This window comes from Heterodontus francisci, chromosome 13, assembly GCF_036365525.1.
Source record: "Heterodontus francisci isolate sHetFra1 chromosome 13, sHetFra1.hap1, whole genome shotgun sequence".
Lineage (NCBI taxonomy): Eukaryota > Metazoa > Chordata > Chondrichthyes > Heterodontiformes > Heterodontidae > Heterodontus > Heterodontus francisci.
Genome location: NC_090383.1, coordinates 83187946 through 83213563, shown reverse-complemented (window position 1 = coordinate 83213563; position 25618 = coordinate 83187946). Strand labels below are relative to the sequence as shown.

The window sequence follows — 25618 nt, the reverse complement described above, 5'->3', positions numbered from 1 at the left end:
CTTTTTTGCAGGAATTTGTTCAAGTTAAGAGTGCCACTTGTTGCTATGGATATTGTATCAAAATAAAGGCCTAAAGTCTGACTCTTGGCAGCACTTGTTGGAGGGATCTGTTTCATCGATCAGTGTTTACAGCAGTGCAGCAGGGAACTTATGCACTGCCAACTGTGGGGCTCACAGGTGATGGGATTTCCAGGCATGTATGGGTTTATTGTGGAATTTTACCTTACAAAATCCAGCCAAGGTTAGCTACCTCCTACGGGATTCCAATGTATTTCTCAAAACAAGACTTTATACCACATTTCTTCTGTTTAAACTTTTATTCTTAATTCACAAACCAGGCCAGGGATTAAAACACCTCTTAGCAGGACTGTTTCTATTTCCCAGTATTGTTATGAAAGCCATTTTTAAAATTTATTATATTGGCAAGTACACCTTAATTTCAAACATAAATACTTACATCTGTGAATGTTAACTTGCAAAAACAGTGAGTGCACCAGGAGAGTCCCCAGGTAGTATCCGATGAATGCTTTATTTCTATTCGCAGAGACACTCCCTTTGAATGGAGCACACAAAAGGGATGTTTTCCCATTAGGTGGTCAGGATGAGACTGTCTATTTGTCACTTTTAATAAATTATACCATTAATAATACGATATGCAAGTACATAATGTAACAGTGTAGGTTGAAAGGTAATGGCTGCTTAGTTTGAATTAATTCCCAGTACATTCTGTATTTTTAGAAACACAATTTAAGTATAAAAGTGGTATTGCATGAATTCTGTTTTTATTATTTTTTTCCTTTCTTTTGTGAGGGTATCAAATTCTTTAACCTTTTCAGATGCCACTGGTGTCCACATACCATGGAGTATTTGCAACCAAGATGGTAGTTAAGCAACTTATTTTCAGACCTCTGCCAAAGTACATAGCAATGGCCTAAAGATGGCTTACACTTTGCTTCATAGTTCTGCACAGCAGACCAACTGTGATTGGTAATTGGCATGATAAAGGGCATTGAACATGCGAACCAGCATGGCATATATTCCCTCTCTGCTTGCACATTTTTAAGCTGCAGGGTGACCAGCTCCAGAAATGCTGTCCGTGAAGCTGTTAGCCTCACAGATGCCCCATAAGTGACTCCAGACGCCGTTCAAGCTCCAAAACATGGAGCTCGAGCTGCTCCAGCTGGTAAGTGTTTCCAGATAATAGTCTAGAAAGTAAAGGCATGACAGAGAAGCCCAGCCCCATGGAATGCACATCCTGTGCCATGTAGGAAATCCTGGATGCTTCTCATGGCCTGGATGACCACCTGTGCAGTAAGTGTCACCAGCTTGAGCAGTGGCTGTTTCAGTGCTGTATCTCTAAAATAAAAAAAATAGTGCTGAACATTGTGCAATCATCAGCGAACATCCCCACTTCTGACCTTATGATGGAGGGAAGGTCATTGATGAAGCAGCTGAAGATGGTTGGGCCTAGGACACTACCCTGAGGAAATCCTACAGCGATGTCCTGGGACTGAGATGATTGACCTCCAACAACCACAACCATCTTTCTCTTTGGTAGGTATGACTCCAACCAGCGGAGAGGTTTCCCATTGACTCCAATTTTGCTCGGGCTCCTTGATGCCATACTTGGTCAAATGCTGCCTTGGTGTCAAGGGCAGTCACTCTCAACTCACCTCTGGAGTTCAGCTCTTTTGTCCATGTTCGGACCAAGGTTGTAATGAGGTCAGGAGCTGTGTGGCCCTGACGGAACCCAAACTGAGCATCACTGAGCAGGTTATTGCTGAGCAGGTGCCGCTCGATAGCACTGTCGACAATATCTTCCATCACTTTGGGAGTAGACTGATAGGGCGGTAATTGGCCGTGTTGAACTTGTCCTGCTTTTTGTGCACAAGACACACCTGGACAAGTTTCCACATTGCCAAGTAGATGCCAGTGTTGTAGCTGTACTGGAACAGCTTGGCTAGGGGCGCGGCTAATTCTGGAGCACAAGTCTTCAGTACAATTGGTGGAATATTGTCAGGGCCCATAGTCTTTGCAGTATCCAGTTCTTTCACCCATTTATTGATATCACATGGAGTGAATTGGATTGGCTGAAGACTGGCATCTGTGATGCTGGGGTCCTCAGGAGGAGGCTGAGATGGACCATGGTACTTCTGGCTGAAGATGTATGCAAATGCTTCAGCCTTGTTTTAGATGAAATTGTCATAGTGAGAGAGGAAGTATTAAAGGGTTTAACATATTCAAAAGTGGATAAATCCCCAGGCCCAGACGAAATGTATCCTAGGCTGTTAAGGGAAGCAAGGGAAGAAATAATGGAGGCTCTGACCATCATTTTCCAATCCTTTTTGGTTGCAGGTGTGGTGCCAGAGGACTGAATGCCATCTAACATTGTACCATTGTTTAGAAAGGGAGAAAGAGATAGACTGAGTAATTACATGCCAGTCAGCCTGACCTCGGTGGTAAGAAAATAATTGGAAGAAATTCTGAGGGACAGGATAAATCTTCATTTTGATTGATCAAAGACAGTCAGCATGGGAAGATCGTGTCTGACTAACACAATTGAATTTTTTGAGGAGGTACCAAGGAGATCTGATGAGGGCAGTGCATTTGATGTAGTCTATATGGATTTTAGCAAGGCTTTTGGTAAGGTTACACATGGCAGCCTGGTCACGAAAGTAAAAGCCCATGGGATCCAAGGCAAAGTATCAAGTTGGATCCAAAATTGGTCAGAAGCAGGAAGCAAAGGCCGTTGGTTGATTGGTGTTTTTGTGACTGGAAGGCTCTTTCCAGTGGGGTTCTGCAGGGGTCAGTACTAGGTCCCTTGATTTTTGTGGTATATATCAATGATTTGGATTTGAATGTAGGGAGTATGATTGAGAAGTTTGCAGAGGATATAATAATTGGCCGTGTGGTTGATAATGACGAAGAAAGCTGTAGACTGCAGGAAGATGTCAATGGACTAGTCAGGTGGGTGGAACAGTGGTAAGTGGAGTACAATCCAGTGAAGTGTGAGGTTATGCAATTGAGGATGGCGAACGAGGCAAGGGAACACACAATCAATAGCAGGATACTGAGAAGTGTAGAGGAACATAGGGACTTTGGACCTTGAAGGTGGCTGAACAGGTAGATAAGGTGGTCAAGAAGACATACTTGCCTTTATTAGCCGAGGCATAAAATATAAGAGCTGGGAGGTTATGCTGGAACTCTATAAAACACTAGTTAGGCCACAGCTGGAGTACTGCGTGCAGTTCTTCTCACCGCACTATGGGAAAGATGTGATTGCACTAGAGAGGGTAAAGAGGAGATTTATGAGGATGTTGCCTGGACTGGAGAATTTTAGTTATGAGGAAAGATTGGACAGGCTAGGGTTGTCATCTTTGAAACAGAGGAAACTAAGGGGAGGCCTAACTGAAGTGCATAAAATAATGAGGGGTCCAGAAAGAGTGGATAGGAAGGCCATATTCCCCTTGATTGAGGGTTCCGTAACCAGGTGACATAGATCTGGGCTAAAAGGTAGGAGGTTTAGAGGGCATTTCATGGGAAATTCTTTCACCCGGAGGGTGGTGGAGATCTGGAACTGCCTGAAAGGGTATCTGAGGCAGAAACCCTTATAACATTTAAGAAATACTTGGATATGCACTTGAAGTGCTGAAACCTGCAAGATTATGGACCAAGAGCTGGAAAGCAGGATTAGGCTGGATGACTACTTGTCAGCCAGCATGGACACAATGGGCAAAATGGCCTCCTTCTGTGCTGTAAATTTCTATGATTCTAAGATATTGATACACCAACAGAAGGAGTAGAAAAGACCATCAAACTGGTCAGACATGGTGTAACCATTCACACCATTGACCAAACCCCCAACTCTGCACTCGCTCGAGAAACAAAGACACAGACAACGACAAAACTGTTGTCAATTCAGAAAAAACTTTGGATAATTCCTCTACAACTTCTTAAGACAATCAAGCAAGCTCCAGGAGATTGCATTTACCCATCTCCAGTTAACATTCCAATTTCACATAGCCAAAACAACTGTTTGTTATTTTCAATCTTAAGAGGAAGGAGAGTTAAATCCGCAATTACTATAAACCTGGAATGTGCCGTTGCTACTGTTAACTTACTATTTGATGAATCTGTTTGGCAGTTTTCAGCCTAAGCCATGGTCCAGGGAAATGTTTATTCTACTGCCTTTCAAGGTCAATAAAGATGAAGTGAGGACATATGAAACAATTTGTCGTCAAAATACAATAAAGAAGGTTTCCTGTTTGTGATTGGGCTTGCTACAAATGACCTAGATATTGGTTAGGCAATGGAAAATTTGGGCCATAGAGAATGAGAGCTCACCTACAGGAGCTAAACCCAAGAAGAATATATGTAATTTTATGAGGTCCCTCCAGACGCTTGAGGCCTCATTAGCACAGATAAGGAAATCAGGTGCCTGGCTTTACATACAAGATTCACAAGGCTTCAATTTTCGTTTTGGTGATTTGGGGTCAAAAATAGAGCTGTGCACACATCATGAAAGATTTAATTTCAATATTTAAGTAACCTGTGAAAAAGCCCTGCTATGAATGTCATATCTTCAGTTTGATCTTCATCAATTAAAAACAAGTGCATGATGAATCCTGGGACCCAGTCTGCTCAAGTGGCCTATTAAAAGTCAATAATGATTTCTGTTTTCAATAACACAACACTGCATTTTGCTTCCTGCAAAAATTGATTTTTGCTGGGTAGTTCTCCATTTTTCCCCCCTCCCTGGCAAACCTATTGTACAATATTTTTGGTTGCTGCTGGTATCTTACAAAGTGCCTGAGATGCACACTCCTCTGGAGTATCTTAATACTCTGCTGGATTGAGATGAGGAAGAGAATCTTATAAAATACAGGTGCAATGACACCTGAAGTCTTTTGTCCACATTCATCACTATCAACGTATCCCACACTTCACCTGCTCAGAGATTTCAGAAGTGAACTATCTGCACCTTCTCCGTGGGACATCGCTGGCTACTAGGATTGTAATCCAATCCAGTACAAGGTTTAGATAAGGATAGACAAAGAAAATTTGTTCCCATTAGCTGATGGTGCAAGGACCCAGGGGACACAGATATAAGGTTTTGGGCAAGGGATATAGGGCGGCGGGATGTGAGGATGATTTTTTTGCTCAATGAGTGGGAATAACCTGGAATGCACTGCCTCCGAGGGTGGTGGAAGCAAGATGATCAATGATTTCAAAAGTAAATTGGATAGGCACTTGAGAGAAATAAACTTGCAGGGCTACGGGGATTGAGCGGGGGAATGGGACTGAGCCGGCATGGACTCGATGGGCCCAATGGGCTCCTTCTGTGCTGTAATGACTATGACTATGATAAAATTGTATCATCTGCTGCAGAATGACCTGAAAATAACATCTGGAACCCAGATGGTTTTTCCCAAAATGCCATGTTATGGGATTCATCGAGTGAACATATACCACATCAGGCAATCTGTCATGCCCTCATGTATCAGGCTATGTTTTCAAGAGGCAACATCGTCATTACTTCCCTGTGGAAAGAAGGTATTAACTGGGCAGCTTGCAAAGTGCAAGTCGTGACAGATGGCATATGCACAGATGCAAGGGCTCTTTGCATTAACCCCACAGCCTATATAAACATAAAGGGCTTGTATTCAATTAACATACAGGTGGTATCTGACTGCAGACATAACATTATGCACAGCAATGGCTATTATCCAGAAACCAGCCACAATGTCTTCATTCTCCATCAAGATACAGTTCCTGCATTTTTGGATGAAGAAAAAATACTGCTGGGGTGACTGGAAATCTGGGCTAACCTCTGCACACATGGCTACTGACTCCCACCTAGCAGCAGAGGAGCACGTCAGGCTGAAACTGTTCCTCAGCTGCCACTTCCATCTCCAAGAAAAATATGACATGCCTCTTTGACGCAATGAAAAAGAGTGTGCATAGGGGCAGTGGTTGTGAGCAATGCACGAAATGCTATTTCCTTGGGGGTTTTCTAATTAGGCCTGATGGACCTCACAGAAAATGCATACAGGAGTGAGAAGCACAATTCGACTGGATTCTAGTACCAGCAAAGTTCTTCATTTGTAGTCTGCTACAACTTACTTTTTAATAGTGAACAGCAGCCTTTGAGAGCTGCTGCTTCCCTGTAGGATTTTACCATCCAGGTCAAGTGTCTTACAGGCCAAGCTCTCTGGGCAAGCTTTTTATGCTTTCAGTAGTCTATTCAAATTAGAGGGAGGAAGAACTCCCATAAAAGTTGAGTGTCATTTACCTCCCTTACAAGCTGCACAATCTCAGGACAGGAGTTTCCTTGGTTACAGCCTGAGGATGTGCTGGTGGGTCAGTTTGCCCAGCAAGAAGATATGTATTGGTCTGTCAGGAATAAAGCTCACCTGTAGGTACAGGACTGAGTTACAGACTGGTACCTTGAAGATTTAAGAAAAATCTGTCAAACTTACTGGCCTTCCCTGACTGGCAGGAGCCTGAGATGAGCCCCTACTTGTACAGCCCCATCCAGGACTAGTTTAATAAGAGGTCGTCTCCTTGTCCTTGGAAAGTCTGCTAGGGTCAGGAGTTCCTGGCAAGCCTATCATGGCCCTTATGCTGGGAGCAATCGCTCAGGGGTTTCTGAAGGTCGTCCCCCTTTTATCATCTACCTGGCTAAAAATCATTGAAATACAAATGCTGTCAGGGTATCTGTGACATACATGTTAAAATGGTGGATGTGAGTTATGTACAAAACCATCATCACAAAGGGGTTTTTCAAGGATTATAGATTTTATTACTTTTAAAGACCCTTTCCTATTTTCTTCCACATCGTATACCCCCTCCCCCCCACCATAGCACTATAAACCATCCTCCTCGCAGAATGGTCAGGGATGGGGATTTCTCCCTGACTCCTGCTGCAGTGGCCGCTGTCACTCCCTTATTGACTGACAGCAGGTGCAGATCAATGAAGGTGAGATCAATAATGTCATCTCTTTGTGTTATACATCTCTCCCAATTATCTCCACGTATTTCATCTGACAAAACTCAGTGAGACAAGTTAAGCAAGTTGGAGTGATCGACAACCCTAGGACTCATGTTTATAGCCTCCTGGTAGTTTTGGGACTCAACTTGTAACTGCTTGAACTGCTGATGGGGTCGGAAATCATCCAGTACAATTACAATTATTTTCAACACCTTGCTCTTTCAATGAGGCTGTGCTGAGTGCAACAGCCGAAGTTACTATATTTGAATATTGCACTTAAGTCCTGGTAGAAGCCACCAAACAATTCATTTGGTGGTCAGATGTGTTATTTAACTTTTCACAAAGAGCGAAGAAGTTCCTGTCTCGTATCTGCATGGAGATTATGCCATAAACTGTTGTTGGACTACACATGTAAAGTATGAGAAATCTGATAGATAGAATTTTTCTAAGACCTCTGCCATTCTGTATCCATACTGACCTCAAAAACCTACAAAACCCACCTTCCCGCCAAAAATTTGCCCTTATATAAGTATACTACATTTCAAATAAATGAATCAATGTTCAGGGCTTCTTGTTCAGATGATAGCTATTGGTCCTTTGCAGGCTTTTAATATATAGTGAACAAATTTAACTGAAATTCAATTTCCTCCAACTCTTGTCCTTAATTTCCTTCAACTCTTGTCCTTAATTTCCTCAAGTATAAGCCTTTCACGGTGATGTTGAAAATAGAAAATCAGATTTTAAGAAACAAGGATATGTTAAAATACTTTACCAAGGGTGCAAGTTATGTAAATATTAAAGTTCCAGGTGACAATAAACTAAGTCAGCTGTTTGGTCAACTATTTTGAAAAATTGTTGCAAGCTGAAGAACTGATCGTCAGTACTAGCTGTAAATAAAGGACAAAAAACTGCCCCTGGGCTGCCTGCACTTTCTGTTTGAGAGTGGCACGACAACCCAGCATCCCTACACATAAGACTATTAATAATCTGATTGAAGGACAAAAAAGGAGTAGTTTGTACATGGTTTCGGAGGAGGAAGCAGAAAACATTTATACTCTTTTATACATTTTCAAAAATGGTTTCTATGCATATAATTTCAGCTTATAAAACATATATTGCCAATGCATAATGGCTAATGAACCAAAGATTATAAAGAACTATAAATAGCATAGTAACCACTACACAATCTACAGTTGGTCTACATTTACAGATGTAACCAATATACAAGCAATAACATGTACTATAAATACTATAATGACTACATTACTTTGCATTATGTTAGCAGTCTACTATTATTATAACTTTGCAAGGAATCTTCCCCACAAGGCAGTTGGTTAAGAAAACCAAAACCATATGATCACTATGTCACCAATTGGCTTTGAGTGAAAAATCACGGGAACATAATGCAAGTACGCCTATGATACGCTGCAACTTTCAGCTGTCAAATTTATGTAAACTTAAATTACGATGAGATCAGCAAATGTGATGAACCTCAAGGACAGACTGTTTAAAGCCTTTTAAGACCTCACATTTAGGTGGAAGGTTGTCTTCCATCTCATGTTATGAGTATGCGGGTTGAAGTGTTTGAACTTGGCTTATCCTTAATCCTGAAACCTTGCCCACGTATGTCAATCAAACTTACACTCCAACTGCAAGTTCAACTGAAGCTGGTTCACAAGACATTGTTTTGAATACACATCTAAAGACATTTCTGTAGAGTGAAGTTGTCAAACTAGATACAGCCTTATGTTTGAAATAGTGTAAAAACAGTTTTTCGTGAGCCTTTGATATTGTCATAAACATCATTTTCAAATTACTTCTGTTTTCATTTCTTGAACTTTGCCAAAATTGGAATTTATTATAATAATGCAAAACACATCCCAACAGTCCCCAAAGGAGCCATTCTGGAACTCCGGGGGTGCACAAGAATTCAAATGTCAGAGAATGTTAAAGCAGAATTCTGTAGAATTCTCTGAAAACATCATAAATACAGTAACTAATAATACATATGTCCCTTTTGATAAAATAGTTTTCGTGTACAAGATTTTTGAAGAATGATTTGTTTCACTGCAAGATAGTGAATTGTATAAAGCCATGATGATGTTTTCTGTTAGTGATATATACGAATGAATGGGCATGAAATTCAAATTGAAGTGACGTTATGAAGGCTTTCCTGGATTTCTTAGGGAGAGGCTGCACCACTGGCTGTTGCCTGTGCATTCCATGTGGCATTCTCCAGGCCTATGGGCGCACGCATGTGCTCGAGCATGTTGAATTGGCATTATCCTGACATCACACAGCTTAACTGGCTGACATGATGTCAGGATTCCAAATTTGGACAACACAGGTCCTGCCAATGCCTGAGTTGGCCACTCTTGAAAAAAAGTGCGTTACACAGCAAGATGTGCCCTGCAGTAACGATATTTAAAGGGCCAGGCACTCTGATTCCAGCTTGTTGAATGATTGCCTTTAAGAGTGATGTCTCTTTAAGATCTTAGTATGCTAATGAGCTAAGTACCAGGATATAGTCATGTGACCTGATGATCATAGTCACTCTGCAACTGCAACACCAAGAGGAAGGTTCTGTAAATAGTTTGCTCTGTACTGTATATAATAGTTTAGCTGTAATAAACGTGTTTGAGATCTTCAGCATAACTGGACTCCATGCATATGTTGCCCTAGACAACATAAAAAAACTCATTATATGGTGGCAGCTGTGGTGAAAAGACAAAGTCTAAGTTGAAGACTGCAGGTAAAAGAGCTTTGAAAACGACTCTTCCTACAGCCACTAGAGAGAAAGTGCCACAGAAATACTGGCCCAAATAGTAGAAAGAAAAAAGGAACTTACCTCCAGCTGTAGAAGACAGAGCACAGAACGACAGGCTGCAAGTAAATCAAGTGAGTCATTCTGCCAACGGTCGAAGGATACTGGTTTAAAAAAAAGCTTTGAGGAGCTTAAAAGATTGACTTTTTCTAAATACTCTGTTTAAAAAGCGGGGAAAACCCGACACCTCTCCCAGGCTGATCAAGGTCGGCGCTATTACAGGAGGCGCCTGATTGTAAAAGCTCAGGAAACCCCAATCACTGAAGAGCTTCCATTCACACAGCCACAGTTTAAAAAAAGTAATTAAACCACACGCACATGCATAAGATCTTCCATTCACACAGCCACAGCTATAAAAATGCAATGAAACCATTCAAGCATGAAGAACATGAACAAACTCTTAAAAAAGCAATTGAACTGCCTATTGAACAGCTGTGTAAACAGACCAGCTTAAGTGCTGCAAGCAAGATAAACACAGAGCACTATCAAACACATGCTCCTCTCAATCAAAGCAGCTAGTCTAAATAACAGAGAGTTTCTTAAAGGGGAAACAGTGCAGAGTTACAGAACAAATCTTAAAGCAAATTTTAAGAAAAAGAACAGCAGGAACATGGATACCAAATTTCCCAGTATGAACTGGAAGGCCATGAATATCCTATCCGAGTTCCAACTTTTCAAACAAATAATGCAGTTATGTTTCACAGACCAAGTGATTACAGAACCAGAAAAACAGGCTGTAAAAATACTGATAGCAGTTGGAAATGAGGGATTACACAGAATCAATATCTCTGGCTTATCTGAAGAGGACCAGAAAGATCCCGCAAAGATATGGAAAGTGCTCGAACATCAGCTCCGATTAAGAGTGAATTTTCAAATTCACCACCTAGAGGCAACAGCCACAGGAATCAATAGATCAGTTCATCAGTAGAAGCTGTAGTAAGGGCAACAAATGTGATATTTCAGAAGCTGAGCTATCAGAGCAACTAATGGAGCTGGTGATTGTATCAACACCCATTGAAGTATTTCAGAAAGACCTCTTGGGGAAAAGGAAAGGTCACCGCATTGATAGGCTGCTAGAACATGGCAGAAAATGCAAAGCCATTGTAACTGGACAACAGTATCAGCAAGCACTAGGTGCAGCCAACAGTATTGGCACCATAACCAGGTTGAAAAACGCAAGCAAGCTGTGCGATAAGTGTCCACTCACTGCAGAGTTTTCCGGCATTTCAAGACCTGTGCAAGGCATACGGTGAAAAAGGACACTGGACCCGCCTATGCAAGAAATCTGGCTCCAAAGACGCAGCCAGAAGTCACAGGAGGACAAAAATAAACAGATGACAGGCATAGCAACAGGGCAACAGCAAGGAAAGTGCCAGAGACCTGCATAAATGCAAGCCAATACACAAAGTCCACAGTGAAACAGTCCTGAAATAAAACTCAGATAAAGCAATTCTCAGTCAGAAGACAAGCAAGAGTTTCACATTGTCAACCTGACACATAAAACAACTGGAAGCTTTCGCCACTATTAATATCATGTGCCCAAAGAAAGCTGGCAAACATACACCCAGGGTTAAGATTGACCCCAGAGCTAGTTCAAATATCCTACCAGTCCACATCCTGAAGGATATGTACCAGAGTCATTGAAAATCAATGGTACAACAGACAAATGCAAAGTTATCTACATACAATGGGTCACCCATCCCTTGCAGTGGCACACTAGCAATGCAATGCAGCTATGGCAAGTTGGCACGGAAACCACAAATATTCTACCTGGTAGAGACGAGCAGACCAGCGTGTATGGACCTCAACATCGTAACCATCCATCAGGTCATCAAGGTATCCATTACAGCAAAAGAGATCAAGGGTATCTGCATTGACTCTCAGCTCCTACAGGAACTCAGTGGCTCTGGTTTGTAAAGTATCAGCCCCTTCTTAGAGACTCCACACCAAGAGAACGAAGATTCAAAATCAAATGGTGAAAATTCTTTATCAACCAGCAGTGTTTCCTTGAGCTCCAGAGACTCAGAAGATGAGATTGATGTTGTTACTACTGAGAATGTTACAACCAGATGAGAAAGGGGTCTAGGGGTTCCCTCTCAGCCTTGCCTGGTTTAACCGTAACAGGGTTTAATTTTTAAAACACCGTGTGTTTAGCTCCTCCTCAGTAAATCCTTGTTCACTGCTCTCCAATTGTAAGCCAAAAAAATCAATCAGACAGGTTTTCTTAGATTTGAACAAGAAAGCTGGAAGTTTATTAACCTTAAAACTCTAATTCGGTAAAAACAACCACGAATACGTGACGCAACCACACGAGCACGCATACGTGATAAACACACACGCAGATAGAGAGAGAAAAGTAGAAAGAATAAAGGGAAAAGTTTGAAGCGATAGCTGGGATTTATTTACTGTCCTTTGAGTTCGATGTAGAGTCTCTGATTGCAGGTAAATCTTGCCGTTTCGTTGGGGCCCAGTGCACACTTTCAAACTTGTTTTGATGTAGGAGTCTTCTCTCTTAAGTTTAAGTGTCTTCAGTGGATCTGGAAATTCATGAGGGAGAGAGAGCCAGCCAGGAATCTCTTTCTTCAGTGCAGTGTGACCCAAACTGTTCTGTGAACAGTTCAAAACCAAACCTGGGCCAGCAGGTTAGTCATATGACTAGTATTTTTTAACAAACCCTCCTGCGTTTTTGTGTATTCTTTTCATCTTAGAAGACACCTGCAGTGGGGGGAGAGGGGAATGGAATGCTGGCTTGTTCCACATTCAATGTCTGGTGATCAAAATCCATTTGGGTTAATTGGATCAGGGAGCCGTTCTATTGTCTCTCCAGGCTCTTAGTATGCAAATTTTTCCAGCCACGCTGATCACTTTAAACAATTCATCTCTTCAGTCCAGCAACAGTTTAAAATTAATGTTTCATATGATGAAATTAATATGCCTCATTCTTGGCAGGTGGGGTCTTCATGACAAGAAGCAAAGGATGGCATTGGGGAGCATTGCCAAGGGGAAATCTCCATGGACTGGAACCCGCTCGCAGACTCTGACCAGCATCAAATAGTGCTGTCTGGAAATCCGGCAACAGCACAACTATGCCGCGCCTTCACTTCTGCTTTCCAGAGAGCTGCCACCACCAAAGTGAGCCAGCATGGACAGATAACGCCATGAGGCCAAGTACTCCTCCCCCAACAAGCTCTCAACCTTGAGCCCCAAGCCTTCAGTTGTGGAGTATGAGGAGAGGTGAAGGACATGCAATGCCCTGAAGAAGCAAAGGAGGAATGAATTGAAGCATTGTCTATTGGCTCTTCGAGATGAAGGGTTGGAACTTTCCAAGAATGACAAGGCCTCAAAAGTTGTCATCTTGAGAAAAGCAACAGAGTATATCAGCAGACTGAAGGCAGAGCAACAGAAACTGAATGCAGAGAGGGAGAAACTTCAAAAGAAAAACAGCAACAGCTGAGACGCAAATTCTCCGAGCAAGAGTTGTCAGACCACTGAAACGATATATGGACTTTTAAGCCTCTGCATGTGTAAATTTCACAATCGCAATCCTTATTCCTGTAAATTTTGTGGTCTATATCCCGTGCGGCTAGTTTTGATGTGATCTAGTTTTATGTGTTTTCACTTGTAACATACGAGACTTATCTTTGGAAAGAAAGGGGATGTTGTATGATTGCCTTTAAGAGTGATATCTCTTTATGATCTTAGAATGCTAATGAACTCAGTACCAGGATGTAGTCATGTGACCCAAAGATCATTGTCACTCTGCAACTGTAACGCCTAGAGGAAGGTTCTGTAAATAGTTTGCTGTCTACTATATATAATAGTTTAACTGTAATAAACCTGTTTGAGATCTTCAGCATAACTGGACTTCACGCATTTCATTTATGTTGCACCAGACAACACAAAGAACGTATTACACAGCTAAGTTACATTTTTGAAAAGTGTCTGAAAGTACTGTGGAATATTTTTGAGGTGTTTTGATGCATTTTCCAAAGAGTGTTGTTGCATCCTCTCAGGGATGGTAGACGAGTAGGTGACCTGCGCACATAAAGGCTAAAGGCTGCAAAGGTATGGAGGCAGCTATGGCAGTGTCTCTGGGTCCACGGCCCACAGGGAGATTGAGTAGAGGCTGCAGAGAGGGAAAGATCTACACCATGCCCTCTGCCAAGTTGGAACCAGACTCCTCCAAGCTCCTTGACAGTGACAGGAGGCTGCCTGGAATGCCAGCCAATGCACCCAGCATCTTGGTGTGTATGCCCATTCAATGCTCTCCTGTATTCTGTCCCAATGAAGTCCTTATCTGAGTCTTCTGCTGGAGAACTTATCTGCCACCTTGCCCTTTGGTGAGCTGGCAAATGAACCATCCTTTATCCTTGGCCTCGAGCCCAGTGGCTTACTGTGTGCTGATCCCAAATCTATACTAGCTCCAAGGTATGTGCACTGCCAGTGTCTGCACTGGGGTGGCTGCAAGTGTCAAATCAAGTGACAGAGCCTCTTCATCAGTGCTATGCTGTGGCTCTCTTTTTTCCTCCAGGGGATCTTGTGGCTGGGCAGGCAGTGGTTCTTGGGTGTCTGAAAGCAGGAACTCGGAAGGAAAAGGTTGGTGTGAGGGAAGGGTGTTGGGGTGGGAAGCAGAGGTCCACGGTCACACCATCTGCAGTTTGCACATCAGGCCGGGTAGCAGGATGAGGGTGTGCTGGGAGTTGAGAAGGGCCATAGTTGACTAAGTTGGGTCACTGTAGACTGATGTGATTCTGACAAAAAGACTAGAACATGTGTTACTACTATAATAAGAGCAAATACTGTGTATGCTGGAACTCTGAAATAAGAACAGAAAGTGCTGGAAATACTCAGCAGGTCTAGCAGCACCTGTGGAGAGAGAAACAGGTTAACGTTTCAGGTCTGTGACCTTTCATCAGAACACATGTAAGGTTGCAGACCTGAAACGTTAACTATGTTTCTCCCTCCACAGAGGGTGCCAGACCTGCTTAGTATTTCCGGCACTTTTTGTTCTCATTTCATGTGTTACTACTATGCATTTCTGCTTACAGTGGGGAATTACTAAACTTCTGTACCAGTGTGACATTTGCACCATTATAAATTGGAGTGGGGAATATCTGTGTATGTCTTATCATACCTTAAAATACTTATCTGTTAACATTGTTTAGAAGGGGGAATATGCAAGTAGAGGGCCTTCGTCTATCAGTTGTCCCGTGTGTATGATAAAGGAACATTCTTGTGTCATAATTAAGCAAGTCCAGATCATGAATGAGTTAAGTAGTAATATCGCTAGAATGGCCACAATTTGTTAGGACCGACTTGAGAAGATAGGGTGCTGAAGCCACGATACTTCTGTCCCCAGATTGTGGTAACTATAATCCTTTGGTATTTTGCAGTGCTGCACAGAGACATTAAAGACAATTTGGTCTTTTGAGTTTAATTACCAGGTGTCCGAAACCACAGGGCTCAATTTTTAGAATGAGCGGTCACGAAGTAAAGACAGAAAGTGCTGGAAATACTCAGCAGGTCTGGCAGCATCTGTGGAGACAGAAACAGAGTTAATGTTTCAGGTCTGTGATGAAAGGTCATCACAGGTCATCAAAGGTTGCGGAAGATTGGAGTGGCCACGGAACCCAACGCTGAGATTGCTGGGCCTGATCTTCCCAGTGGCGGGGACGCTCCATTGCAGCTGCTCTGCGATGGGGCCCGACTTTACATATTTAAATGAGCTGTTTGATTAATTAAAATCTAATCCGCAGCAATCTTACCTGCAGTTTTGAATCTTCAGCATGACAGGCGGTGCTCACGCGCCTTCACTTTCCTGTCCAGGGAAAGCTGGTTTCACTGAGGTGGGGAAAGGGGGGCAGCTCTGCATTTGTAGTATAGTGGGGTGGAGGGACGGGTGAACTCTGCATTTTTAATATAGTGGCAGGGGTCGGGGGGGGGGTGGTGGGGGTGGGGGGGAAGGGATGAACTCTTCACTTTGTGCAGTTGTGGGGGCTGGGGAAGGGGTCAACTCAGCTTAGGTAGTGTAGTTGGGGTGGTAATGGGGGCAACTCTGCAGTTTCTTTGCAGGATTGGCAGCCTTTTAAAAATGGCGCCAGTGCCTGCACAGCGGCAGCTGACGGCGTTCCAGGCATCACCGAGGTGGGCCCCGTCACGTGATTGGGGGGCGGGGGGGGTAGGGGTGGGAAGGGGAGGCGGCTGCCCTGCATATGTTAATGAGCCGCTGGGCTCAAGATTGCGGCGGCGTGGCGGCGCCCGGCCCGTGCATGCCAGCTGCCATTTTTTACGCCTGCCTCCGCTCCTTGTGGCGGGACCACAAAATCCTGTGTGTTGACTCTGTTTCTCACTCTATCGATGCTGCCAGACCTGCTGAGTATTTCCAGCACTTCCTGTTTTTATTTCAGATTTCCAGAATCCGCAGTATTTTGCTTTTAGTCACCAATGTGAGCTTGATACACCTTTCACTAGCAGCTTGCTCTGTTATGTTTATACCATGACTATTCATCCCATGGGCTGAATTTTACCGGCCTCTCGACGTCGGGGGTCGTGGCGGGGCGGCCCATAAAATACATGCAGGAGCAGCCCAAAAATAAAGTGTGTGGTCATTGGTGGCATGGTAGAGGGGCTTCCAGCTTAAAAATTTTTTTTAAAGATCAATATGCAATCAATTTCTCTTTAAAAATGTAAATTCAATTGAAGGGCTTGAAGCCCTTTAAAAATGGCGCTGGCACCTGCTCAGTGGTGCTGGATACAGTTGCTGGGGATGCAGCGGCCTCCCCCTCTACGTCATCGGGGCGGCCGTTCTGCCCCTCCAGTTAAATAAGCCCTTGCGCGAAATATCACGGTGGCTCAGGGATGGCACATCCGCGCTGGATGCATGCGCTGCGGTGCACTCGTAAAATTCAGCTCATGGCCTCCAATTTGGAAGTAGATATAACTTTTCAAAAATATTTTTCATTAGCTAAAATCCAGTTATGAAGGCTTGATTCTGAACCCAGTAGGAAGCTCAGGTTTGGAAGACTGGTTTATCTTTGATGCATTTCCATGTATCAAACTGGTGTGAGGGCTGCTGAGAGAGTTTATTGACTAGCATCCCCAGTGAGCAACCTCATCTGTGGAACTCAATGGGTTAACATCTAGATGTTGCTTTCTTTCAGGACTTGAATTATTTTCTCATATTTTTACCCTAATTAGTTCTTTTATTTATATCGCAGGTTAGTAAGGTAGAATGGTAATTAATTAAAAGCAAAGAAATATAATTAAAAGGTGCTGGGAATGGCTCGATATTGGTAACCTGAACCCATGTGACATCATCAGGCTGACTTCTGGGTTGTGAAATGAACAACCACAAATAAACCAACTTGTCCCAGAGCACTATAAATTTATGTTATTCAACATGTGTAGAATAACAATAATTAATTCCATGGGCTCATGTTTCTAGTATAAAAAATAAACCGACAATATTCAAATATTTACATTCTCTTTTTCAGGAGTTAAAAGGATCCAATAATTCTGAAAGATTAGCCCAGACATTGAAATAGAATGCTGGCTCCATATTTCTACTTGTTTTAATCAAGGAACAGTAAAGAATCTAATATCCTTTTGTGTTTATTTAGTGTAAATGCTGATGGCAATAACTAAAGGCAATTCATGAAATATATTTAGTACTGCAAATGGACTTTTGTAACATCAACTATTGTCATTTTCTTTAAATCTTTCTCTCTATCCAAAAAGTTTAAACAGTAATGTAAAAAGATGGATTTAACAAAATTGCCTTTGTTGGAAAATATCATAGTAGAGAGGAGTAAATGTGTGTTAGTCTTTCTATTTTCCTCTTGGTCTTCCTTTACCAAGCACCATGCCCAGCAGAGGACCAGAGGTGAACCCTTGCTAGACCTCTTCAATGCTGTCCTATAACTAGTGGCTGAGAGAGGGCTGTGTGGGCACCCCTCACACAATGGGAGGAACGACTGAATTTGTGTTTGCTGCTATTCCAGTTTAGGCATATTTTAGTTTAAGAACTCATCCGGTGAGGAATTGTGGCCTCAAACCTGTGTTTTCTTGGCACACACACCATGCCAACAAAGGTCTAATGCTGAAAAGAGAAATCAATATTTTTGAGTTTTCCACCTTTTGTTCAACTTAAGTAATTTGTAAATGTAATTGTTTGGCAAAGTGCTGACAGAAAAAAACATTTTGCAAGGTCATATAAATCGACTGGGCAGCAGGTCATAATTGTAATCCTCAAACTATTAAATTAATAGCATGATTCTTTGCATAGTCAGTCAAGACTTTCATACAAGAAAGATATTTTTAACTGCATGTTGGATACAGAAGCCTTTGAAATTTTATTTCATTTGTTATTGCTTAATTTAACAGTGTATCTAAAGTATAATCATAGTGATACCATTACTCATGTAATCAATACCTTCTACATGTTAAACTGTTAGCCAAGCACATTTTCACTGTATATAGTTCAAGAGAAAAAGACAAGTGAGGGGGAGAGCTGGGGAACAATTAATGAGGGGAAGTTAAACCTAGATATCTGAAGCACTGAAGTAGAACACGGAAGATGATAAATTGCAGACAATTGCATTGACCATAAGAGAAAAGGGTAGAAAGTTGGGGAACTATTCCATGGAGAAAGGTTCTGGCCTTTGTTTTCCACTTGAAGGAGAACCTTTCTCAAATGAGCCGTGTGTTTTAATTGAAATCACTAATACCAAAGGCCAAAGGTTGTTTTCATGGAAAGCAAATGGAATGATGGAATATAATCCCCAAAAGACCAGTTAGCGTTGCAGAAACTGAAGCAATAAAAATGGAATTTGACTTATTGGGGAACAGTAGCCCTGCTAATGACTTAGCAAGTAGTTACTCCCTAACAAATAAATAGCAAAAAATATATTTAGCTCAACTGTCAACAATTTTAACAGACTGCCATTTTATTTTTCACCTCAGGGGAGTCAGCAATATTACATGAAATATAAGCTTAATTGTATTCCTGAAGCAGTTCCAATTATTAATTCCCAGGCCTCACTCCAGGCGAATGACTGGCTGGAAGTGGCCATTTTACTTTTTGGGTGCTGGAAAATTATATTTGATCTAGGTAAGAATGATGGAAAATATGTTAAACCTGAAGGAGTGGTGGTTAAATGCATTATTAGGAAACTGAGAATTTGACAGGAGAAAAGGATACTGCAGAATTATTTTAACAGCTGAAAGGGTTTAGAAAATTACAGATTGTAATAAAAATGTGATTGATACCCTAGAAGAATGGCACCATCAAGGACACCAGACGAATGAATAAACCTTCACACCCAATACCTCATCAAGAGTCTGTCTGGGATTTACCACTTAGTTTGTGATGTCTATGTTTGACTCGTCGATCTGTCTTATATCAACCAGTTCAGATTATATTAGCATTTACACTACTAACCTTACACCAGGATCTGCACAAGCGACTAAGTGACTGAATTAACCCTTTCTTGCCAATTACCAAAGAAATTAGGCAAAATAATCCTGAACTAATAATAGCTTCTTAACTTCCTTAACTGGTTAGCAGGAAATAAACATGGATTGTGTAAATAATTAGCACATAGCATTAACTAATAAATAAAAGAGCTGGAACAGGTAGTTCAGGTATGCTGTAGTAATTCAGTATTAACTGTTTGTGCATTATACCGTTGAGATCAGTGTCTGAAATTGATATGAATTGGAGTAAGGGGCACACAGAGAGGAGATTTTGCCTGAGTGAGACGTAGTCAGAGTGTGAAGGTGGGAATTTGGTTCATGTGGGAATTCGGTACAGATGGGGAAAGAGGAATTGACATATGACATTCCAGCAAAGAAGGTAAGTGATTGGTTGGTGAACATTTTCTCTTTTTCTCTTCTGTAAACTAAGGAATTTTAATTGGGGTTAGTATAGCATTTATTGAAATAATAAGAATAAGAATCTTCTGAGACTCAGTTAAGTTATTCGAAAGGTTTTATTAGTTGCAGTTAAGTTTACCAGCAGTAGTAAAGCTTATTAGTAGTGGGGCTTAGTGGTAGTGGGGTTTATTGATTATAAATTAATTAAGAAAAATATATTAACACGTAATAAAGATGGCAGGGCAGGTGATATATTGCAGCTGCAGCATGTGGGAGGGGGCCAGTGTGATCCATGGCAAACATGTCTGCAGTAATTGCGGCTCGAGGAGCTTTGGCTTAGAGTCAATGAGCCGGAGGCCGAGCTACAGACACTGCAATGCATCAGGGAGGATTTTACCAGCCCCCCGACATCAGGGGTCATGGTAAGGAAGCCCGGAAAATTCCTCCAGGAGAGGCCCACCACGTGCCTCACACCAGGAAGGCCCCGCCCCATATTACCAGCGGCGGCTAGGTCTCGTGATGGCCCTCCTGCAGCTCGGAGATGGGAACCTAATTAAAATATGTTAATTTATTTAAATGACACGAATAAATACCTACCTTGTCGCGACAGCCATCCTGCTGCAATATTCCAGCTGGTTGCCGGAACTCCTGCACTTTCGGATCTCCATTCAGAGATCAAAGGTGAAACACTGGTGGGGAGGGGGGAGGAGTTACATTTTCAGGGTGGTGGGGGGGTGGTGGGGGTGAAATGGCAAAGCCTGAAGCAATTGATGGAGGGGATGGTGGGAAGGGGTTGAAGGTTAAAGTGAAGAAAGTTCAAGGGGGAAAGGTCAGGATCGAGAGTTTAATTTTTTGGAGGGAAGAGGGCACTTTATAAATTGATTAGTCATTAGGGGGAATGAGAGAGGGGATTAAAAATGCTAATAAAGTTTTAAACTTATTTTTTACAGACCTGCACCTATAAAATTTTAAATAGACCTAATGGGCTTGAAGCACTTTAAAAATAGTGCTGCGCCTCTGCGGTGGTGCTGGTGCCTGCGAGGCAGCACTGGACCATGTTGCCAGGGACGAAGCGCCCGCCCCTTTACGCCATTGGGGGCAGGCATTCTGCCCCCTCGATGTAAATAAGCCGCCGCGCTAAATATTGTGGTGGCTCCACGGCGCACACCTCACACCTACGCCGCACCGCTTTTGAAGCACGCCACCAAAATCAGCGGTGAACTGGAAAAATTCAGCCCTTTGTTTCAGAAGGCAGTCTTATCCCTTAGGATAGCGTCTTCTGATTTGGTCAATGGTCAGGGACAGGAGGAGGTGACTGCGAGTGAGACAGGTAGGGAATCAAGAAGACTGAAGTGGAGGAGCCTTAGCCCTTGCAATTGTCCAACAGGTTTGAGGTTCTTTCAGCTTGTATGCATGGCCGTGAGGGCTACAGGGTGGATGAGTGAACTGACCATGGCACCATGGTATAGGAAGCAGGGGAAGTAAATAGGAATGTAGTGGTAGTAGGGGACAGTATAGTCAGGGAAATAGTTCTCTGCAGCCAACAGCGAGAGTCCAGAAGGCTGTACTGCCTGCCCAGTCCCAGGGTTCAGGACATCTACTCTGGGCTGGAGAGGAGCTTGCAGTGGCGGAGGGTATCCAGTTGTCGTGGTCCATGTGGGCACCGACATAAGTAGGACTAGGAAAGACGTTCTGCATAGGGAGTTTGAGCAGATAGGGACTAAATTAGAAAGCAGAACCTCAAAGGTAATAATCTCTGGGTTATTACCTGAGCCATGAGCAAATTGGTGTAGGGTAAATAAGATTAGAGAGTTAAATGCATGGCCCAAAGATTGGTGTGGATGAAATGGGTTTCGATTCATGGGGCACTGACATCAGCACTGGGGAAAGTGGGAGCTGAACCATTGGGACGGTCTTCACCTGAATTGTGCTGGGACCAGTGTTCTGGTGAGTCATATAAATAGGGGGTAGAGAGGGCTTTAAACTAAATACTGGAGGTGAGGGATCAAGTGAGGGAAGATGTGATAATTTAAAGAGAGAGGAGAAGGCAAGAGAGCAAGATAGCAATAAGTAATCAGAGTGTGGCAGGAAGGGACAGAGTTTACAAACTTAAGAGTGTGCCAGCAGATAAGGCTAGAGGTCGTGAACTAACAGGAGGAGGGGAGAGTTCGGGTGAAGGGAGATTTAGAAATCCAAAGAGAATGGTCGATGCATTGGAACAGTTTAGCATTGTGGGTCAAGACAAGCATTATGGGACAGGAAGGGACAGAGTTTAACAAAAACTGTATATCAGCAAATAAGGTCATTGCAAGGATTAGAAGTAAGAAAATGAAATGAAAGGTTCTTTTTCTGAATGCATGAAGCATCTGCAATAAGATAGATGAACTAATGGCACAAATAGAGGTAATTGATTTAGATCTAATTGCCATTACAAAGACCTGGTAACAAGATGATCAAGGTTGGGAAATAAATATTCCAGAGTACACAATATTTTGGAAAGACAGGCAGAATGTCAAAGGAGGAGGGGTATCCCTGATAGTAAAGGATGACATAAGGACATTAGTGAGAATGGAGCTGGCCTCAGAAGATCATGAAGTAGAATCAGTATGGATGGAAATTAGGAATAGCAAGAATCATAAAACACTGGTGGGAGTAGTTTATAGGCCCCCTAACAGGAGTTATGCCATTGGACAGAGCATTAAACACAAAAGTATTGGAGCTTGTAACAAAGGCAATGTAATAATTGTGGGGGATTTTAATCTTCATACGGACTGGGACAAAGAAATTGGCAAGAGTGGTCTAGACAATTACTTTGTGGAATATTTTCCGGACAATTTCTTGGAACAATACATTGTGGAACCGATTAAGGATAAAGCTATCTTAGATGTAGTATTGTGTAATGATGCAGGGTTAATTAGTAATGTCAAAGTAAAAGATCCACTGGAAAATAGTGATCATAATACCATTGAAATTCCATGTAAAATTTGAAAATGATATACTCCAATCACAAACAAGAATCTTAAACTTAAACAAAGTCAATTACGTAGGTATGAGGGGAGAACTGGCTAATTAAATTGGGTAAATAGACTAAAAGGTATGCTGGTAAATGAACAGTGGGAAACCTTTAAAGAAACAATACAAAATGTTAAATGAAAGTACATTCCATTGAAAGACAAAAACTCAGCAAGAAAGACCCATCCGTGGCTCACTCAGGAAGTTAAGGATAGTATTAGATTAAAAGAAGAGGCTTACAATGTTGCACAAAAAGTAGCAAGTCTGAGGATTGGAGTGTTTTAGAAACCAGCAAAGGGCCATCAAAAATTGATAAACAAGGAAGAAAATAGAGTGAAGGTAAACTAGTCAGAAATATAAAAACAGATAGTTAGAGCTTTTATATGCATATAAAAAGGAATAGAGTAGCTAAAGTAAGCATTGGTCCCTTCGATGCAGAGACAGGAGAAATTATCATGGAGAATGAGGAAATGGCAAAGGCATTGAACAAATATTTTGTGTCTGCCTTCACAGTTAAAGACATAAGTTTAATACCAGAAATAGACAGTAACCTAGGTGCTAAAAAGATTAAGGAAATTAATATAAGCAGAGAAAAAGTATTGGAGAAACTTAAGGGACTAAAATCTGACAAATCACCAGGACCTGATAGCCTAAATCCTAGGGTTCTAAAAGAGAAAGCTGCAGAGATGGTGGATGCATTAGCTATGATTTTCCAACATTCCTTAGATTTGAGAATGATGCCATCCATCAGATTGGAAGTTGGCAAATATTACACCGCTTTTCAAGAAAGGCGGCACAGTGGCGCCGTGGTTAGCACCGCAGCCTCACAGCTCCAGGGACCCGGGTTCGATTCCGGGTACTGCCTGTGTGGAGTTTGCAAGTTCTCCCTGTGTCTGCGTGGGTTTTCTCCGGGTGCTCCGGTTTCCTCCCACAAGCCAAAAGACTTGCAGGTTAATAGGTAAATTGGCCATTATAAATTGTCACTAGTATAGGTAGGTGGTAGGGAAATATAGGGACAGGTGGGGATATTTGGTAGGAATATGGGATTAGTGTAGGATTAGTATAAATGGGTGTTTGATGTTCGGCACAGACTCGGTGGGCCGAAGGGCCTGTTTCAGTGCTGTATCTCTAATCTAATCTAAAAAAAAACAGGCCAGTTAGTCTAACATCAGTCATTGGGAAAATACTGGAAACTATTATGAAGGAAGTCCTCACAATGCACTTAGAAAAGAACAGTATGATTAGCACAAGTCAAAATGTTTTAGTAAAGGGAAATCCTGTTTGACAAGTTTATTCGAGTTTTTTGAGGATGTGACTAGTAGGATAGATAAAGGGAAACCAGTAGATGTAGTATAGCTGGATTTCCAAAACGGATTCGATAATGTGCCACACAAAAGGTCAATAGGCAAGATAAGGGCTCATGGAGTTGGGGACAATACATTAGCATGGATACAGGATAAGTTAATGGACAGGAAGCAAAAAGTGGGTGTTATGACCAGGTGAGAAAGGTGTCTAGGGGTCCTTTTTAGCCTTCAGCTGGTCTTATTGTAACAGGGCTTTATTTTTTAAACACACTGTGTTTTGAGCTCCCCCTTGGTGAATCCCTGTTCACCACTTTCCAATTATAAGGCAAAGAAATTAGCATAAACAGGCTTTCTTAGGTTTAAAGAAGAAAAGTGAAGTTATTAAAACTTAAACTTAAACTCAGTTAACGCCTACAGATACATACCGTGCCCCATGCTAGCATGCATATGTGATACGCACATGCAAATAAGGATGGAAAAGAGCAGAAGAAAAATAAAATGGAGAGGTTTGAGGCAATATCAGAAGATGAGTTTTTACTGTGCTTCAAACTCACTGTAGTTCTTGATTGTAGGCAGTCTTGTTTTTCTTTGGGGCCCAGTATTCTTCCTAAACCTTGTGACAACTCCTGCAGTACTCCACCACATCTGTGTGGAGTTTTGGCCAGTCAAACTGCTGTCTTATGTGGGCTTTGGTCTTTCGTATACCAGCATGTACAGCCACTGTAGTCTCGTGGGCCCTTCTTAATATTTCGGCCCGGTACCTCTGTGGCACTGTCTACTCCTTGCCCTCAGGTCTGTGCGGAGAACTCCATTTCCGCATCAGTACCTTGTTCTTTAAATAGTAGCAATCAGGGACTCCCTTGGATTCATTTTCAGACTGGGTAGCCTGTGCTAACTCTTGCAATACTGGGTCGGCTCGCTGAGCCTCAGCTAGGGAAAACCCATTTAATTCATTCCCTGGGTCTCCTAACTTTCCAAAAAAAGTCTCGGACAGGCAGACCTCATGGTCATTTGCCTGCAGTGCCAATGCAGTCTCCTCTGGTTTGATCATGGCTTGATCCACTACACATTCAGGGAAACTGCAGGGAACCATCTCCTGCCACTGCCCTGTCTCTTCGACCTTCTGTGGTCTTTCTTTCACTACTGGGGGGGCTACCACATTCACCCCTGCCACATCATTACCTAGGAGCAGGTAAACCCCTCCACAGGCAAACTAGGGACAATCCCTACGGTCACCGGTCCCGAAACTAGGTCGCACTCCAGGTGCACCCGGTGTACAGGTACAGGCATTCACTGCCCTCCAATACCATTCACCACCATTTTGGTGTTCACTGTATTCTCTGGGGGAAAGGTGAGGCCTTTGCCCAGTAAAAGGTCTCTAGTGGCCCCTGTGTCCCTGAAAATCACTATGGGCTTGCTTGCCCACTCGAGGGGTATGGGGTAACTCCCATCAGACACAAAACCCTGATAACCTTCAGGAATCCTATTAGCTTTTCCTGCAGTGGCTGTACTAAGCTTCCTGGGTCTTACTCTTACTGCAGTTAAAGCCACAGCTTGTTTTGCTGTGCTTTGCATCAGGTCCCCGTCTTCACTGAGCGGGTGTGCCCTGATTAA

The 25618-nt window shown here is 42.4% G+C and overlaps 1 long non-coding RNA gene across 2 annotated transcripts in view; it reads left to right on the top strand.

Moving 5' to 3' along the window:
• LOC137376458 (uncharacterized) overlaps positions 1 to 13623 on the top strand; it is a 118748-nt gene extending 105125 nt beyond the window's left edge. For both annotated transcript variants that reach the window (XR_010976224.1, XR_010976225.1), the window contains 2 exons: positions 12 to 193; positions 12765 to 13623. This is a non-coding gene — a long non-coding RNA (uncharacterized lncRNA). The remainder of the gene's footprint in view (positions 1 to 11; positions 194 to 12764) is intronic.
• Positions 13624 to 25618: the final 11995 nt, after the last annotated feature.